This window comes from Coregonus lavaretus, assembly GCF_964263955.1.
Source record: "Coregonus lavaretus genome assembly, chromosome: 29".
In the NCBI taxonomy this organism is placed as follows: domain Eukaryota; kingdom Metazoa; phylum Chordata; class Actinopteri; order Salmoniformes; family Salmonidae; genus Coregonus; species Coregonus lavaretus.
In genome coordinates this window covers 1,595,820-1,614,471 of record NC_140016.1, presented here as the reverse complement: position 1 = coordinate 1,614,471, position 18,652 = coordinate 1,595,820, and the positions used below count along the sequence as shown (strand labels likewise).

Genomic DNA, 18,652 nt, shown 5'->3' with positions numbered 1-18,652 from the left:
AAACACACACACACACAAGGTGGCTATTTCGTTTTATTTGTAACTCTTCATGGTTAATACACGCCTGAAGCTACAACAGCGTAGCTGTTCTGTTATTCAAACATATTCTGTATCTTTGTTTCTTAGCTCGATAAAACACATATTTCTCTCTGCGCTGCAGAAGTCTTGATTATTTTTCCCCTCTTTTCCTCAAACCTGGTTTCAATTAGTACGTCTTGCCAAACCACTACAATCCATTACCATACCCCGCCCCCACTAACCCCCCTCTCCCTCCTCTCTCTCTCCCTCTCTCCCCCCTCCCTCTCCCTCCCTCTCCCTCTCTCCCCCCTCTCTCCACCCTGGCTTGAATCCCAGGATAAAACGAATCGAGGTAAAACTGCGAGCGAGGAGAATGTCCCTAGAACTCCACCCATGTCAACACGTTAAAACAGATTTAAAAAGTTGTAGCTAAATTGGAAAAGTACATTTTGATTCGTCACACACACTATACTTTTATACTATATTAAAACCGTTAATATATTATACTCTGAAAACCGTTGGTTTCGTGAAGATGGGTTAGAAGATGTTCTAAGACTGCTGTCCATGATTGCAGAATGCGTGCAGTTATTTTTTCTCTCTCCCCTGGGTGAGCCTCCCTGAACCAGGGAGGGAGGGAGTTGTAGGAAAGTAGAATCTACACCCAAATCTGTAGGCTAACTGCCTTTACTGATAGCCATTTCTTAACAAACAATTACTCATACTCACACAAATACTCGATTTGGTAGATTAGAGGCAAATCGAACAAATATAATTTAGCTTGACAGGTTTTTCATCAATGATGATGTTTGGGCGTTTTCTTTGTACAACTTTTTCTTTCTTTTTTTTTTTACTGCGTGCAGGGCAGGGTTAGAATAGGAGAGGATCAGTATCCACGTTGCTAAGATGAAGTCACAACCGGACTAGGCTATACATCTGCATGTTTTTATTTATTTATTTAAAAACGTTATAAACGGGAAATGTAGTTAGTCTGTCATGTAGTCCTTTATATGAGTGGCGTCACTCCATACACCCCAGGCAGCTTTATTTTGTGCGCAGTAAGAGAGAATTAAGAAAGGCGACCCAAATCCCCGTTCATGTGGGTGGGGACACACACCCACTTCATCTCGTGTTGTAAATTATAGAACTTTGAGCGAGAAAACAAAGTAACACCATGGACCACCACCCTTCCTCTCAGTTAGTGCGGTGAAAAGACTACAATTCTTATTTTCAAAAATGTTATGTAAACGAACCTTAAAACAGCACGATTGTCGCGTCATTTAACATGCGTTACAACTTTGGGAGGTTACCAGATATGATACCATCACCATTACAAACTGTTAAAAAATAATCTAAATCAGAATTGTGATGACAGAAGTAAATGGTTGTTTTACCTATGAGCAGTCTGAGCTGCAACAACTTCAACACAGCAGCTTGAGCATCTTTGGCAGTGTTCTCTTCTCCTCCTCCGTCCCAGCAGTCGATAAAAGCACTTCTTCTTCTTCTTCTTCTTCCCAATCAAAAGTTATTTCTCTCTTCTAAAATACTTTTCTTTCTCTATCAACCCGAGTCTCCCTCGGTGTCCAGGGCGTTTTTCCTCTATCCCCTCCCTTCTCACTCTCTCCCTTTCTGAAAGTGCGTTTTACCTTTTTTCTAGTGTGCGTGGCTGTTACTCCGGACGACGGAGAATGGTTGGACATGCGAAAGGGTAGAGCTACTGGTCTGGATAAAATGAGGGAGGTGTAGAAGGGAGTGGCCGTAGTCTCCCTTTCTGTCTCTGCCCATCCAATGCAACCTGGACTCAGGGGTAGACATAACATAGTATACAAAACCCTGGACAATCTAATTATACTGAACAAAAATATAAACACAATATGCAACAATTTCACGATTTTACTGAGTTACAGTTCATATAAGGAAATCAGTCAATTGAAATTAATTAATTAGGCCCTAATCTATGGATTTCACATAACTGGGCAGGGGCGCAGCCATGGGTGGGCCTGGGAGGGCATAGGCCCACCCACTTGTGAGCCAGGTCCAGCCAATCAAAATGAGATTTTCCCCACAAAAGGGCTTTATTAAAGAAAGAAATACTCAGTTTCATCAGCTGTCCGGGTGGCTGGTCTCAGACGATCCCGCAGGTGAAGAAGCCGGATGTGGAGGTCCTGGGCTGGCGTAGTTACACGTGGTCTGTGGTTGTGAGGACGGTTGGACATACTGCCAAATTCTCTAAAACGACGTTGAAGGCGGCTTATGGTAGAGAAATGATCATTCAATTCTCTGGCAACAGCTCTGGTGGACATTCCTACAGTCAGCATGCCAATTGCACATCTGTGGCATTGTGTTGTGTGACGAAACTGCACATTTTAGAGTGGCCTTTTATTGTCCCCAGAAATTTGTGCACAAGATTTGAGAGAAATAAGCTGCCAATGGAACATTTCTGGGATCTTTTATTTCAGCTCATGAAACATGGGACCAACATTTTACATGTTGCGTCACATTTTTGTTCAGTATAGTATGATATGTTACTTTGGTATGGAATGTATTAATTTGTGGATGTCCATAATCCATTTAGTATGATATTTTACGAATTATAATTTGTATGATATGTTACGAATTAGAATTTGTACAATATGTTACGATTGCAATTCATACAATATGTTACAAATTTGCAATTCCTATGATATGTTACAAATTCACATTTGTAATTGCTAACGTTAGCTAGGTGACTAGATGGTTAACGCTAACTTTAGCTAGGTGGCTAACATTAGTTAGGCTAGGGGTTAGGGGTGAAGGTTAAGGTTAGGGTTAAGGTTAATGTTAAGGATAAGGTTGGAGTTAGGTTAAAGGGTTAAGGTAAGGGGAAGGGTTAGCTAATATGCTAAGCAGTTGCAAAGTAGCTAAAAATTTGTAAGTTGTTGCTGAAGTTGTCCGTGATGAGATCCGAACACGCAACCTTTGGGTTACTAGACATTCACGTTATACGTCCACCCATCCACCATGACCAAAAGTAACCTTCTGTCTTATGTAACCATACAAAACGTAACATATCATACTAATTTGAGGTCCCGGATTTTCGTTTAATATGCTACGTCTAGTGTATGAGACCAGCCTTCCAAATGCAACAGTCATACACTGCTTCAATGAGTTGTAACACAAAACTTTTCTACAACCAAAACATTTGGTTAAAGGGGCAGTCCTTCATAGTCCAGTTATCCAACATAATACATTTGTAATAGAGTTTTAGAGAGCAGAGAAACTCAAATACATGTTTCAAATATAACTTTTTATCTTTCAATTATAACTTCTGTCTCTTTTTCTTTGAAGAAATGCTCTCTCTTGTTTCTCTATAAACTTTTGCAATAGTTTTTGTTTGAAGTGATAGGAATTAAACAATATAGTATTTTGTGAAGGAGCTTTGGTTGAAACTCAGCAGGTACAATTTACATTTACATTTACATTTACGTCATTTAGCAGACGCTCTTATCAAGAGCGACTTACAAATTGGTGCATTCACCTTATGATAGCCAGTGGGACAACCACTTTACAATTTATATTTTTATATTTTTCAAAATTTTGATTTGTAGAGTATATTTTTAATGTTCATTTGTTTTATATATACAGTGGGGGAAAAAAGTATTTAGTCAGCCACCAATTGTGCAAGTTCTCCCACTTAAAAAGATGAGAGATGCCTGTAATTTTCATCATAGGTACACGTCAACTATGACAGACAAATTGAGGGAAAAAAATCCAGAAAATCACATCGTAGGATTTTTAATGAATTTATTTGCAAATTATGGTGGAAAATAAGTATTTGGTCACCTACAAACAAGCAAGATTTCTGGCTCTCACAGACCTGCAACTTCTTCTTTAAGAGGCTCCTCTGTCCTCCACTCGTTACCTGTATTAATGGCACCTGTTTGAACTTGTTATCAGTATAAAAGACACCTGTCCACAACCTCAAACAGTCACACTCCAAACTCCACTATGGCCAAGACCAAAGAGCTGTCAAAGGACACCAGAAACAAAATTGTAGACCTGCACCAGGCTGGGAAGACTGAATCTGCAATAGGTAAGCAGCTTGGTTTGAAGAAATCAACTGTGGGAGCAATTATTAGGAAATGGAAGACATACAAGACCACTGATAATCTCCCTCGATCTGGGGCTCCACGCAAGATCTCACCCCTTGGGGTTAAAATGATCACAAGAACGGTGAGCAAAAATCCCAGAACCACACGGGGGGACCTAGTGAATGACCTGCAGAGAGCTGGGACCAAAGTAACAAAGCCTACCATCAGTAACACACTACGCCGCCAGGGATTCAAATCCTGCAGTGCAAGACGTGTCCCCCTGCTTAAGCCAGTACATGTCCAGGCCCGTCTGAAGTGCATTTGGATGATCCAGAAGAGGATTGGGAGGATGTCATATGGTCAGATGAAACCAAAATATAACTTTTTGGTAAAAACTCAACTCGTCATGTTTGGAGGACAAAGAATGCTGAGTTGCATCCAAAGAACACCATACCTACTGTGAAGCATGGGGGTGGAAACATCATGCTTTGGGGCTGTTTTTCTGCAAAGGAACCAGGACGACTGATCCGTGTAAAGGAAAGAATGAATGGGGCCATGTATCGTGAGATTTTGAGTGAAAACCTCCTTCCATCATCAAGGGCATTGAAGATGAAATGTGGCTGAGTCTTTCAGCATGACAATGATCCCAAACACACCGCCCGGGCAACGAAGGAGTGGCTTCGTAAGAAGCATTTCAAGGTCCTGGAGTGGCCTAGCCAGTCTCCAGATCTCAACCCCATAGAAAATCTTTGGAGGGAGTTGAAAGTCTGTGTTGCCCAGCGACAGCCTCAAAACATCACTGCTCTAGAGGAGATCTGCATGGAGGAATGGGCCAAAATACCAGAAACAGTGTGTGAAAACCTTGTGAAGATTTACAGAAAACGTTTGACCTGTGTCATTGCCAACAAAGGGTATATAACAAAGTATTGAGAAACTTTTGTTATTGACCAAATACTTATTTTCCACCATCATTTGCAAATAAATTCATTAAAAATCCTACAATGTGATTTTCTGGATTATTTTTTCTCATTTTGCCTGTCATAGTTGACGTGTACCTATGATGAAAATTACAGGCCTCTCTCATCTTTTTAAGTGGGAAAACTTGCACAATTGGTGGCTGACTAAATACTTTTTTTCCCCACTGTATATATATATTGTTGTTGTTTTTTAAATGTACTTGTTTAACATTTTTTTTTAATTTTTAAATTTATTTATTTATATTTGTATTTTATTAATTTTTTGTGGAAGTGGGGTAGAGGGGGGGGTAGAATGATTACTTTTATACTATCCCAGGTATTCCTTAAAGAGGTAGGGTTTCAAGTGTCTCTGGAAGGTGGTCAGTAACTCCGCTGTCCTGGCATTGTGAAGGAGCTTGTTCCACCATTGGGGTGCCAGAGCAGCGAACAATTTTGACTGGGCTGAGTGGGAACTGTGCTTCCGCAGAGGTAGGGGGACCAGCAGGCCAGAGGTGGAAGAACGCAATGCCCTCGTTTGGGTGTAGGGACTGATCAGAGCCTGAAGGTAAGGAGGTGCCGTTCCCCTCACAGCGCTGTAGGCAAGCACCATGGTCTTGTAGCAGATGCGAGCTTCAACTGGAAGCCAGTGGAGTGTGCGGAGGAGCGGGGTGACGTGAGAGAACTTGGGAAGGTTGAACACCAGACAGGCTGCAGCGTTCTGGATGAGTTGTAGGGGTTTAATGGCACAGGCAGGGAGCCCAGCCAACAGCGAGTTGCAGTAATCCAGACAGGAGATGACAAGTGCCTGGATTAGGACCTGTGCCGCTTCCTGTGTAAGGTAGGGTCGTACTCTGCGAATGTTGTAGAGCATGAACCTACAGGATCGGGTCACCACTTTGATGTTAGCGGAGAATGACAGGGTGTTGTCCAGGGTCACGCCAATGTTCTTTGCACTCTGGGAGGAGGACACCACGGAGTTGTCAACCGTGATGGTGAGATCATGGAGCGGGCAGTCCTTCCCCAGGAGGAAGAGCAGCTCCGTCTTGCCGAGGTTCAGCTTGAGGTGGTGATCCGTCATCCACACTGATATGTCTGCCAGACATGCAGAGATGCGATTCGCCACCTGGTTATCAGAAGGGGGAAAGGAGAAGATGAATTGGGTGTCGTCTGCGTAGCAATGATAGGAGAGACCATGTGAGGATATGACAGAGCCAAGTGACTTGGTGTATAGAGAGAATAGGAGAGGGCCTAGAACTGAGCCCTGAGGGACACCAGTGGTGAGAGCACGTGGTGCAGAGACAGATTCTCGCCATGCCACCTGGTAGGAGCGACCTGTCAGGTAGGACGCAATCCAAGAGTGAGCAGCACCGGAGATGCCCAACTCGGAGAGGGTGGAGAGGAGGATCTGATGGTTCACAGTATCAAAGGCAGCAGATAGGTCTAGAAGGATGAGAGCAGAGGAGAGAGAGTTAGCTTTAGCAGTGCGGAGAGCCTCCGTGACACAGAGAAGAGCAGTCTCAGTTGAATGACCAGTCTTGAAACCTGACTGGTTTGGATCAAGCAGGTCATTCTGAGAGAGATAGCAGGAGAGTTGGCTATAGATGGCACGCTCTAGAGTTTTGGAGAGAAAAGAAAGAAGGGATACTGGTCTGTAGTTGTTGACATCGGAGGGATCAAGTGTAGGTTTTTTGAGGAGGGGTGCAACTCTCGCTTTCTTGAAGATGGAAGGGACATAGCCAGCGGACAAGGATGAGTTGATGAGCGAGGTGAGGTAAGGGAGAAGGTCTCCGGAAATGGTCTGGAGAAGAGAGGAGGGGATAGGGTCAAGCGGGCAGGTTGTTGGGCGGCTGGCCATCACAAGTCGCAAGATTTCATCTGGAGAGAGAGGGGAGAAAGAAGTCAAAGCATAGGGTAGGGCAGTGTGAGCAGGACCAGTGGTGTCATTTGACTTAATAAATGAGGATTGGATGTCGTCAACCTTCTTTTCAAAATGGTTGACTAAGTCATCCACAGAGAGGGAGGAGGGAGGGGGAGGAAGAGGAGGATTCAGCAGGGAGGAGAAGGTGGCAAAGAGCTTCCTAGGGTTAGAGGCAGAGGCTTGACATTTAGAGTGGTAGAAAGTGGCTTTAGCAGCAGAAACGGAGAAAGAGAATGTAGAGAGGAGGGAGTGGAAAGATGACAGGTCCGCAGGGAGTCTAGTTTTCCTCCATTTCCGCTCGGCTGCCCGGAGCCCTGTTCTGTGAGCTCGCAATGAATCGTCAAGCCACGGAGCAGGAGGGGAGGACCGAGCCGGCCGGGAGGATAGGGGACATAGAGAGTCAAAAGATTCAGAGAGGGAGGAGAGGAGGGTTGAGGAGGCAGAATCAGGAGATTGGAGGGAGAAGGATTTAGCAGAGGGAAGAGATGATAGGATGGAAGAGGAGAGAGTAGCGAGAGAGAGAGAGCGAAGGTTGCGACAGCACATTACCATCTGAGTAGGGGCAGAGTGAGTAGTGTTGGAGGAGAGCGAGAGAGAAAATGATATGAAGTAGTGGTCGGAGACTTGGAGGGGAGTTGCAGTGAGATTAGTAGAAGAACAGCATCTAGTAAAGATGAGGTCAAGCGTATTGCCTGCCTTGTGAGTAGGGGGGGACGGTGTGAGGGTGAGGTCAAAAGAGGAAAGGAGTGGAAAGGAGTGGAAAGAAGGAGGCAGAGAGAAATTAGTCAAAGGCAGACGTAGGGAGGTTAAAGTCACCCAGAACTGTGAGGGGTGAGTCATCCTCAGGAAAGGAACTTATCAAGGCGTCAAGCTCATTGATGAACTCTCCAAGGGAACCTGGAGGGCGATAAATGACAAGGATGTTAAGCTTGAATGGGCTCGTGACTGTGACAGCATGGAATTCAAATGAGGAGATAGACAGATGGGTCAGGGGGAAAAGAGAGAATGTCCACTTGGGAGAGATGAGAATTCCTGTGCCACCGCTGCGCTGACCAGATGCTCTCGGGGTATGCGAGAACACATGATCAGACGAGGAAAGAGCAGTAGGAGTAGCAGTGTTTTCTGTGGTAATCCATGTTTCCGTCAGCGCCAAGAAGTCGAGGGACTGGAGGGTGGCATAGGCTGTGATGAACTCTGCCTTGTTGGCCGCAGAATGGCAGTTCCAGAGGCTACCGGAGACCTGGAACTCCACGTGGGTCGTGCACGCAGGGACCACCAGATTAGAGTGGCAGCAGCCACGCCGTATAAAGTGTTTGTATGGCCTGTGCGGAGAGGAGAGAACAGGGATAGGCAGACACATAGTTGACAGGCTACAGATATATATTGCTGTTTATATTCAGAACCACATTCCTGTGAAGATTAGAGAGGATCTCATGTTAAATACTGTTGAAGTAATATGGCTACAGGTTCATCTGCCTCACCTAAAGCCCATTCTGGTGGGAAGTTGCTATAGACCACCAAGTGCTAACAGTCAGTATCTGGATAACGTGTGAAATGCTTGATAATGTATGTGATATCAATAGAGAGGTATACTTTCTGGGTGATTTAAATATTGACTGGCTTTCATCAGGCTGCCCACTCAAAAGAAAGCTTCAAACTGTAACCAGTGCCTGCAACCTGGTTCAGGTTATCAGTCAACCTACCAGGGTAGTTACAAACAGTACAGGAATTAAATCATCAATATGTATTGATCATATCTTTACTAATGCTGCAGAGATTTGTTTGAAAGCAGTATCCAAATCCATTGGATGTAGTGATCACAATATAGTAGCCATATCTAGGAAAACCAAAGTTCCAAAGGCTGAGCCTAATATTGTGTTTAAGAGGTCATACAATACGTTTTGTAGTGATTCCTATGTTGTTGATGTAAAGAATATATGTTGGTCCGTGGTGTGTAATGATGAGCAAACAGACACTGCACTTGAAACATTTATGAAATTGCTTATTCCAGTTACTAATAAGCATGCACCCATTCAGAAAATGACTGTACAAACTGTTAAATCCCCGTGGATTGATGAGGAATTAAAAAAGTGTATGGTTAAGAGGGATGAGGCAAAAGGAATGGCAAATAAGTCTGGCTGCACAACCGATTGGCAAACGTACGTATTGAATAAAAAGAAGATGAAACTACACTATGAAACAAAGACAAATGACATAAAGAATGATAGTAAAAAGCTTTGGAGCACCTTAAATGACATTTTGGGAAAAAAAGGCAAACTCAGCTCCATCATTCATTGAATCAGATGGCTCATTCATCACAAAACCAGCTGATATTGCCAACTACTTTAATTATTTTTTATTGGCAAGTTTAGCAAACTTAGGCATGACATGCCAGCAACAATTGCTGACACTACACAGCCAAGTATATCTGACCAAATTATGAAAGACAAGCATTGTTATTTTAAATTCCGTAAAGTGAGTGTGGAAGAGGTGAACAAATGATTGTTGTCTATCAACAATGACAAGCCACTGGGGTCTGACAACTTGGATGGAAAATTACTGAGGATAATAGCGGACGATATTGCCACTCCTATTTGCATATTTTCAATTTATTTTAAGCCTACTAGAATGTGTGTGCCCCGAGTCTTGGAGGGAAGCAAAAGTAATTCCGCTACCTAAGAATAGTAAAGCCCCCTTTACTGGCTCAAATAGCCAACCAATTAGCCTGTTACCAGCCCAAAAATTGTGTTTGACCAGATACGATGTTATTTTACAGTAAACAAATTGACAACAATCTTTCAGCATGCTTATAGAGAAGGACATTCAACAAGCACAGCACTTACGCAAATGACTGATGATTGGCTGAGAGAAACTGATAAAAAGATTGTGTGGGCTGTCATGTTAGACTTCAGTGCGGCTTTTGACATTATTGTCTGCTGCTGGAAAAACTTATGTGTTATGGCTTTACTCCACCTGCTATATTGTGGATAAAGAGTTACCTGTCTAACAGAACACAGAGGGTGTTCTTAAATGGAAGCCTCTGCAACATAATCCAGGTAGAATCAGGAATTCCCCAGGGCAGCTGTCTAGGCCCCTTACTTTTTTCAATCTTTACTATTGACATGCCACTGGCTTTGAGTAATGTATGCGGATGACTCAACACTATACATGTCAGCTACTACAGCAACTGAAATGACTGCAACACTTAATAAAGAGTTGCAGTTAGTTTCAGAGTGGGTGGCAAGGAATAAGTTAGTCCTAAATATTTCTAGAACATTGTATTTGGAACAAATCAGTCTCTAAACGCCAATCCTCAGCTAAATCTTGTAATAAATAATGTGGAGATTGAGCAAGTTGAGGTGACTAAACTGCTTGGAGTAACCCTGGATTGTAAACTGTCATGGTCAAAACATATTGATACAACAGTAGCTAAGATGGGGAGAAGTCTGTCCATAATAAAGCGCTGCTCTGCCTTCTTAACAACACTATCAACAAGGCAGGTCCTACAGGCTCTAGTTTTGTCGCACCTGGACTACTGTTCAGTCGTGTGGTCAGGTGCCACAAAGAGGGACTTAGGGAAATTACAATTGGCTCAAAACAGGGCAGCACGGCTGGCCCTTGGATGTACACAGAGAGCAAACATTAATAGTATGCATGTCAATCTCTCCTGGCTCAAAGTGGAGGAGAGATTGACTTCATCACTGCTTGTGTTTGTGAGAGGTGTTGACATCAAATCAAATCAAATCAATTTTTATTTGTCACATACACGTGTTTAGCAGATGTTATAGCGCGTGTAGCGAACTGCTTGTGCTTCTATCTCCGACAGTGCAGTAATATCTAACAAGTAATATCTAACAAATTCACAACCTATACCCAAAACACACAAAACTAGTAAGGAATGGGATTTAAGAATATATACATATATGGACAAGCAATGACAGAGCGGCATGGACTAAGATACAGTAGAATATTATAGAATAGAATGCAGTATATACATATGAGATGAGTAGTCCAAGATATGTAAACATTATTAAAGTGACTAGTGTTCCATTTCTTAAAGTGGCCAGTGATTTCAATAGGCAGCAGCAGCCTCTAATGTGCTAGTGATGGCTATTTAACAGTCTGATGGCCTTGAGATAGAAGCTGTTTTTCATTCTCTCGGTCCCAGCTTTGATGCACCTGTACTGACCTCGCCTTTTGGATGATAGCGGGTTGAACAGGCAGTGGCTCGGGTGGTTGATGCTTTATTCGCTTTTCCAATTAATATCGGAGGTTTATCCGGGGCTTTGGCAAGGTCGCAGCTCCCATCACCTCCCTGTTGAAGGGTGGGCTGTGCCGGCTCCGCTGGTCTGCTGAGGCTGACAGGGCCTTCAGTAACCTGAGGGTTCTGTTCACCTCAGCCCCGGTACTGGCCCATCCCGATCCATCATTGCCGTTCGTAGTGGAGGTGGATGCATCCGAGGTAGGGGTAGGATCTTCCCCTCTCTCAGGTTAACACCACCATCCTGGTGGTTGTGGACTGCTTTTCTAAAAACCTGCCGCCTCCTTCCTCTGCATGGTCTCCCCACGGCCCTGCAAACTGCAGAAACCCTGTTTACTCATGTCTTCCGGCACTACGGGGTGCCAGAGGACATAATGTCTGACCGAGGTCCCCAGTTTACGTCTAGGGTCTGGAAGGCGTTCATGGAATGTCTGGGGGCCTCTGGGTTTCACCCCGAATCTAATGGACAGGTGGAACAGGTGAATCAGGATGTGGGTAGGTTCCTGCGGTCCTACTGCCAGGACCGGCCGGGGGAGTGGTCGGTGTTCTTGCCATGGGCCGAATATGCCCAGAACTCTCTCCGCCACTCCTCCACTAACCTATCTCCATTTCAATGTGTATTAGGGTATCAGCCGGTCCTGGCACCGTGGCATCAGAGCCAGACCGAAGCTCCTGCGGTGGACGACTGGTTTCGGCTGGCATAGAAGATGTGGAACGCTGCCCAGTCCACCTCCAGCGTGCTGTGCGTCACCAGAAGGCCAACGCTGACCGTCACCGCAGTGAGGCCCCGGTCTTTGTACCGGGTGATCGGGTCTGGTTCTCGACCCGGAACCTGCCCCTCCGCCTGCCCTGCCGGAAGCTGAGCCCGCGGTTTGTGGGGCCTTTCAAAGTCCTGAGGATAGTAAACGAGGTTACGTATAGGTTACTCCTCCCTCCTGATTACCCTCGTTTTTACGTGTCTCTCCTCAGGCTGGTGGTGTCTGGTCCGCTCCAGGAGTCTGGTCCGCTCCAGGAGTCTGGTCCGCTCCAGGAGTCTGAGGTGCGGGAGGTCCCTCCGCCCCTTCTGGACATCGAGGGGGCCCCGGCATACACATCCGTTCCATCCTGGATTTGAGGCATCGGGTGCGGGCCTTCAGTACCTTGTGGTAGTGGAGTAGGGGCCTGAGGGCAAACACTTAGTGTGCTGGGAAATCTGTTATGAATGTATTGTAATGTTTTTTTTTAATGTATAACTGCCTTAATCTTGCTGGACCCCCTGCCTTGGCATCAGCTAATGGGGATCCATAACAAATACAAATACAAATAGATCACTGATAAATGAGCCAATTGATCAATTGATTGATGAACTGCTCCCAGAAATGTTCTGCTATAATCCATAGATTCTTCAAAAAATGTGTCTCTGTGTGTGTGTGTGTGTGTCTCTCTGTGTGTGTGTGTGTGTGTGTGTGTGTGTGTGTGTGTCTCTGTGTCTCTGTGTGTGTGTGTCTCTGTGTGTGTGTGTGTGTGTGTGTGTGTGTCTCTGTGTGTGTGTGTGTCTCTGTGTGTGTGTGTGTGTCTCTGTGTGTCTCTGTGTGTGTGTGTGTGTGTGTGTGTGTGTGTGTGTGTGTGTGTGTGTGTGTGTGTGTGTGTGTGTGTGTGTGTGTGTGTGTGTGTGTGTGTGTGTTGATGTGTTGAACTATTCTTGTGGGGACCAGAAATCCCCACAAGAATAGTAAACAAACAATAATTTGACCAATTGGGAACATTTTGTTGGTCCCCACGAGGTCAAATGCTATTTCTAGGTGGTTAAGGTTAGAATTAGTGTCAGGGCTAGAATTAGGGTTAGAAGATAGGGTTAGGTTTAGGGTTAGGGTTAGAAGATAGTGTTAGGTTTAGGGTTAGGATTAAGGTTAGGTTGTTGGGTTAAGGCTAGGGTTAGGGTTAGGGTAAGAGTACGGGTTAGGGTTAGGGGTTAGGGGTTAGGGGTTAGGGAAAATCGGATTTTGAATGGGACTGTGTGTGTGCAGAGCATGGATACTTGTAGGTGCGTGTGCTTGCCAATCCTCTCATATCCCAGGCCATGTCACAACCATATTGACTTAGGTGAAACAGCAAACAGTCAGATGAAGCGAGAGAGAGAGAGAATGATTCCCAAATGGCATCCTATTCCCTATAGAGTTCACTACTATTGACCAGGGCCCATAGGGCTAAGTTTAAAAGTAGTGAACTATGTAGGGAATAGGGTGCCATTTGGGAAGCAGTCAGAGAGCAAACAAAGAGGAAGTGGAGACTGCTCCTGTGTGTCTGTTTAAGGAAGAACAGGAAGTGGAGACTGGTCCTGTGTGTCTGTTTAAGGAAGAACAGGGAGTGGAGACTGGTCCTGTGTGTCTGTGTAAGGAAGAACAGGAAGTGAAGACTGGTCCTGTGTGTCTGTTTAAGGAAGAACAGGAAGTGGAGACTGGTCCTGTGTGTCTGTTTAAGGAAGAACAGGAAGTGGAGACTGGTCCTGTGTGTCTGTGTAAGGAAGAACAGGAAGTGAAGACTGGTCCTGTGTGTCTGTTTAAGGAAGAACAGGAAGTGGAGACTGGTCCTGTGTGTCTGTTTAAGGAAGAACAGGAAGTGGAGACTGGTCCTGTGTGTCTGTTTAAGGAAGAACAGGGAGTGGAGACTGGTCCTGTGTGTCTGTTTAAGGAAGAACAGGAAGTGGAGACTGGTCCTGTGTGTCTGTTTAAGGAAGAACAGGAAGTGGAGACTGGTCCTGTGTGTCTGTTTAAGGAAGAACAGGAAGTGGAGACTGGTCCTGTGTGTCTGTTTAAGGAAGAACAGGAAGTGAAGACTGGTCCTGTGTGTCTGTTTAAGGAAGAACAGGAAGTGGAGACTGGTCCTGTGTGTCTGTTTAAGGAAGAACAGGAAGTGGAGACTGGTCCTGTGTGTCTGTTTAAGGAAGAACAGGAAGTGGAGACTGGTCCTGTGTGTCTGTGTAAGGAAGAACAGGAAGTGGAGACTGGTCCTGTGTGTCTGTTTAAGGAAGAACAGGAAGTGGAGACTGGTCCTGTGTGTCTGTTTAAGGAAGAACAGGAAGTGGAGACTGGTCCTGTGTGTCTGTTTAAGGAAGAACAGGAAGTGGAGACTGGTCCTGTGTGTCTGTTTAAGGAAGAACAGGAAGTGGAGACTGGTCCTGTGTGTCTGTTTAAGGAAGAACAGGAAGTGAAGACTGGTCCTGTGTGTCTGTGTAAGGAAGAACAGGAAGTGGAGACTGGTCCTGTGTGTCTGTTTAAGGAAGAACAGGAAGTGGCAGCACACTACTATGATTTGGGTCTGCGTCCCAAATGGCACCCTATGCCCTATATATAGGGCACTACATTTGACCAGAGCCCTATGGACCCTATGGATCCTGGTCAAAAGTAGTGCACTATATAAAAGAGTAGAGCACCATTTGGAACGCAGGTGTAGTCTCAGGTTAGGGAACACACAGGGAAGTGGAGTGCAGCTGTACCAAAGACGCTGGCTGTTTTCTTTAGACGTAGGCTGTCTATTCATGTGGAGATGATAGTGGAGGGAACAGATCATCAGAAACTTCTGCACAGGTTAAGAAGGTCCTAAAGTTCTCAGAAGGAATGTCTGTTCCTCTCTAGGAACAGAGGAATCCCCCAAAAATGCATATATTTTATCCATCAAACATGAATGATGTTTGAAAGTAGACTCCTTTCTGTATGGGGTGTGAATGTCACACAGTTTGTTTAGCAAATTTAGAAACATTGTTTTGTATGAAATTTCTATAAACTTTCTCCTTTCAACTTTTTTTGAACATTTTGTTTAATCACACACAATCATATAATCATGATCAAGTCAGAAAACTCCAGCAGCAGATACAGTATATATAGTTGTACTTCAGAAACGGTCACCTGTCGAGTTATGCTGCACCTGTTTGACTCTTGGGCGTGGTCCACTTTGAAGACCATGTGTTGTTATTCTCACGGTCTGCTGAGTCTGATTTACACTACGTCATGCTCACTGACTCTGAATGCCACAAATTCATTAAATAATTGAGTAATGAAATGCAGCTAAACTCTGTACATTTCTAAATGCCTTCCCATCTGCGTCTACTCTTCAGTTTCTCAACCGCTCTTTGTCATTTTTTGCGAAACATAAGGAATGTGTCAGTGGTTGAATGGTAGGATGTGTAGGAAGCATGGGTGTGTTTCCTGGTGAGTGTGCTGTAGTGTAGGTGTGTCTGCCTGGGCGACCTGCCTGTGTGAACCAGCGCAAATAGCTGGGGCTGCAGTCACCGTGAGTCAGAGGGTGCATCCCAAATAGCACCCTATTCTCTATGGGCTCTGATCAAAAGTAGTGCACTATATAGGGGATAGGGAGTAATTTGGGATACTACCAGAGCCACGCATCACTTCACTAGAATACACACACAGCCACTGGTGCATAGAAGCAGAGAGAAGGAGGGAAGGTCTTTTAGGATTAGAAGAGAGGGATGAATGTGTTGTGTGTGTGTGTGTGTGTGTGTCTGTGTGTGTGTGTCTGTGTGTGTGTGTGTGTGTGTCTGTGTGTGTGTCTGTGTGTGTGTGTCTGTGTGTGTGTGTGTGTGTGTGTGTGTGTGTGTGTTTGTGTGTGTGTGTCCGTGTGCGTGTGTCTGTGTGTTTGTGTGTGTCTGTGTGTCTGTGTGTGTTCGTGTGGGTGTGTGTGTGTTTGTGTGTGTGTGTCTGTCTGTGTGTTTGTGTGTGTGTTCGTGTGGGTGTGTGTGTGTTTGTGTGTGTGTGTGTGTGTGTCTGTGTGTGTGTGTGTGTGTGTGTGTGTGTCTGTGTGTGTTCGTGTGTGTTCGTGTGGGTGTGGGTGTGTGTGTGTCTGTGTGTGTGTGTGTGTGTGTGTGTGTGTGTGTGTGTGTGTGTGTGTGTGTGTGTCCATTTGGTGTGTGAGTAGGTGTGTGTTTGTGGACAGATCTACAAACACATTTATAATCTGGAGCAGCCAAATACGATAAGACAGATAAACATCTTGAACATCTTCATCCAGATGCTTCCCAAAGGACGATAATCAACTGGAATTCCAATCCTACGATTGGACAATACAAGCAGTGTGTTTAGTAGAGAACAACCAGCCTCTTGTCTGTTTCATATTTTATGACATCAGTTGATAGATCATGGGGTAGTATTTGTGATACGCCAGGCATCTCAGTGTAACCTTAGGATGTTGTGTTGTTGTCTTCAGTGTAACCTTAGGATGTTGTGTTGTTGTTGTCTTCAGTGTAACCTTAGGATGTTGTGTTGTTGTCTTCAGTGTAACCTTAGGATGTTGTGTGGTTGTCTTCAGTGTAACCTTAGGATGTTGTGTGGTTGTCTTCAGTGTAACCTTAGGATGTTGTGTTGTTGTCTTCAGTGTAACCTTAGGATGTTGTGTGGTTGTCTTCAGTGTAACCTTAGGATGTTGTGTTGTTGTCTTCAGTGTAACCTTAGGATGTTGTGTTGTTGTTGTCTTCAGTGTAACCTTAGGATGTTGTGTTGTTGTCTTCAGTGTAACCTTAGGATGTTGTGTTGTTGTTGTCTTCAGTGTAACCTTAGGATGTTGTGTTGTTGTCTTCAGTGTAACCTTAGGATGTTGTGTTGTTGTTGTCTTCAGTGTAACCTTAGGATGTTGTGTGGTTGTCTTCAGTGTAACCTTAGGATGTTGTGTTGTTGTCTTCAGTGTAACCTTAGGATGTTGTGTTGTTGTCTTCAGTGTAACCTTAGGATGTTGTGTTGTTGTTGTCTTCAGTGTAACCTTAGGATGTTGTGTTGTTGTTGTCTTCAGTGTAACCTTAGGATGTTGTGTTGTTGTTGTCTTCAGTGTAACCTTAGGATGTTGTGTTGTCTTCAGTGTAACCTTAGGATGTTGTGTGGTTGTCTTCAGTGTAACCTTAGGATGTTGTGTTGTTGTCTTCAGTGTAACCTTAGGATGTTGTGTTGTTGTCTTCAGTGTAACCTTAGGATGTTGTGTTGTTGTTGTCTTCAGTGTAACCTTAGGATGTTGTGTGGTTGTTGTGTGGGTGGCAGGTAGCTTAGTGGGTAAGAGCGTTGTGCTAGTAACCGAAAGGTCGCTGGTTCTAATCCCCGAGCCGACTAGGTGAAAAATCTGTCGATGTGCCCTTGAGCAAGGCACTTAACCCTAATTGCTCCTGTAAGTCGCTCTGGATAAGAGCGTCTGCTAAATGACTAAAATGTAAATGTTGTTATCTTCAGTGTAACCTTAGGATGTTGTGTGGTTGTTGTCTTCAGTGTAACCTTAGTATGTTGTGTTGTTATCTTCAGTGTAACCTTAGGATGGAGCAAAAACCTAGCTCTCCAGGAACAGGGTTGGGCAGTCCTGTATTAGGATGTGGATATTTGTGGTTGTAAGGTATTTTAGATGTATCTCTGGATTGAATGGCATCCTATGGGCAAACAGCATAACACAATATGCCTATAAAGTATCTAAATATGTGAGATAGGGACTACAAACTGTCTTGGGATATTAAACAACAGTATAGGTAAGTGTGAAAACAGGTACACATGTCAAAATTGGGGATATCCTCCTTTAAGCGGTGGGGTTTCTCTTTGCTGAAACACAAACTGCTGATTGTGGCTTAAAGTCAATTGGTTTTACACCCCATATTTCTTGACAAACCCTACTTAATCAAACAACCGTTGTTTTACCAAGAATCTTTACAATAGGTTTAAAGGATGGTCAAAGTAAACAAATAAAGTCACTATACTTTAGAATTAGCTTATTATCATTACTGAAATTAAGGTTCTCATGATCGAAACAGACCTAAAAATGACGTGGTAATGAGAAATGTGTGTTTCAGTAATGAGAGGCCCTTAGCTCAATCTGCAAATAATAGGAGTCAGCAATTAAAGATTCAGCCCCATTCATGCCTCCATGTTGATAAGGTAATGGTTCTCTGACTTTTACCTAGATTTGAGCTTTTTTGCCATTTCAGTAATGAGACCAAGTGGGGTAAAGGGGGTGTTGGAGAATAAGAACCTCATTATGAAGGCGTATAAGCAAATACATGAACTTAACTTGTGCTCATCTAAGGACTACTCGTCTAGATGATGCATCATGGGTAAATACAACTTTATTCACAACCTGATTGGAGTTTCTACAGGAACTTGAAAAACGGTTACGGTAATGAGACATCTCCACAAACACTCAGTTTTTTCGTAATAAATATTATAGTTGAATGTAAACTTCAACTAGTTTACAATTTTTATGATTTATGGACAAACTACAACAACATATTTTGTGTTTTATTCAAATAAGTTAGGTTTTTCTAAAGTAACATTTTATAAAATGACCTGAGAATTTGATCCGGACGCATTTCTGTAATGAGAATTTGGGGTGAAAATGTGAAATCTATTTAAAATAAGACACTTTGCCAAAAAAACGAAATATCTTAGTCTTCAGAAAGATAGTTTATTTTTGC

General features: G+C 43.9%; 1 protein-coding gene across 1 annotated transcript in view; it reads right to left on the bottom strand.

The window, feature by feature from the left end:
- LOC311105281 (neuroblast differentiation-associated protein AHNAK-like) overlaps nt 1-1,705 on the bottom strand; it is a 45,453-nt gene extending 43,748 nt beyond the window's left edge. The window contains exon 1 of the mRNA XM_084147373.1: nt 1,410-1,705. The gene's annotated coding sequence lies outside the window, so the exon portion shown is untranslated. The remainder of the gene's footprint in view (nt 1-1,409) is intronic.
- Nucleotides 1,706-18,652: the final 16,947 nt, after the last annotated feature.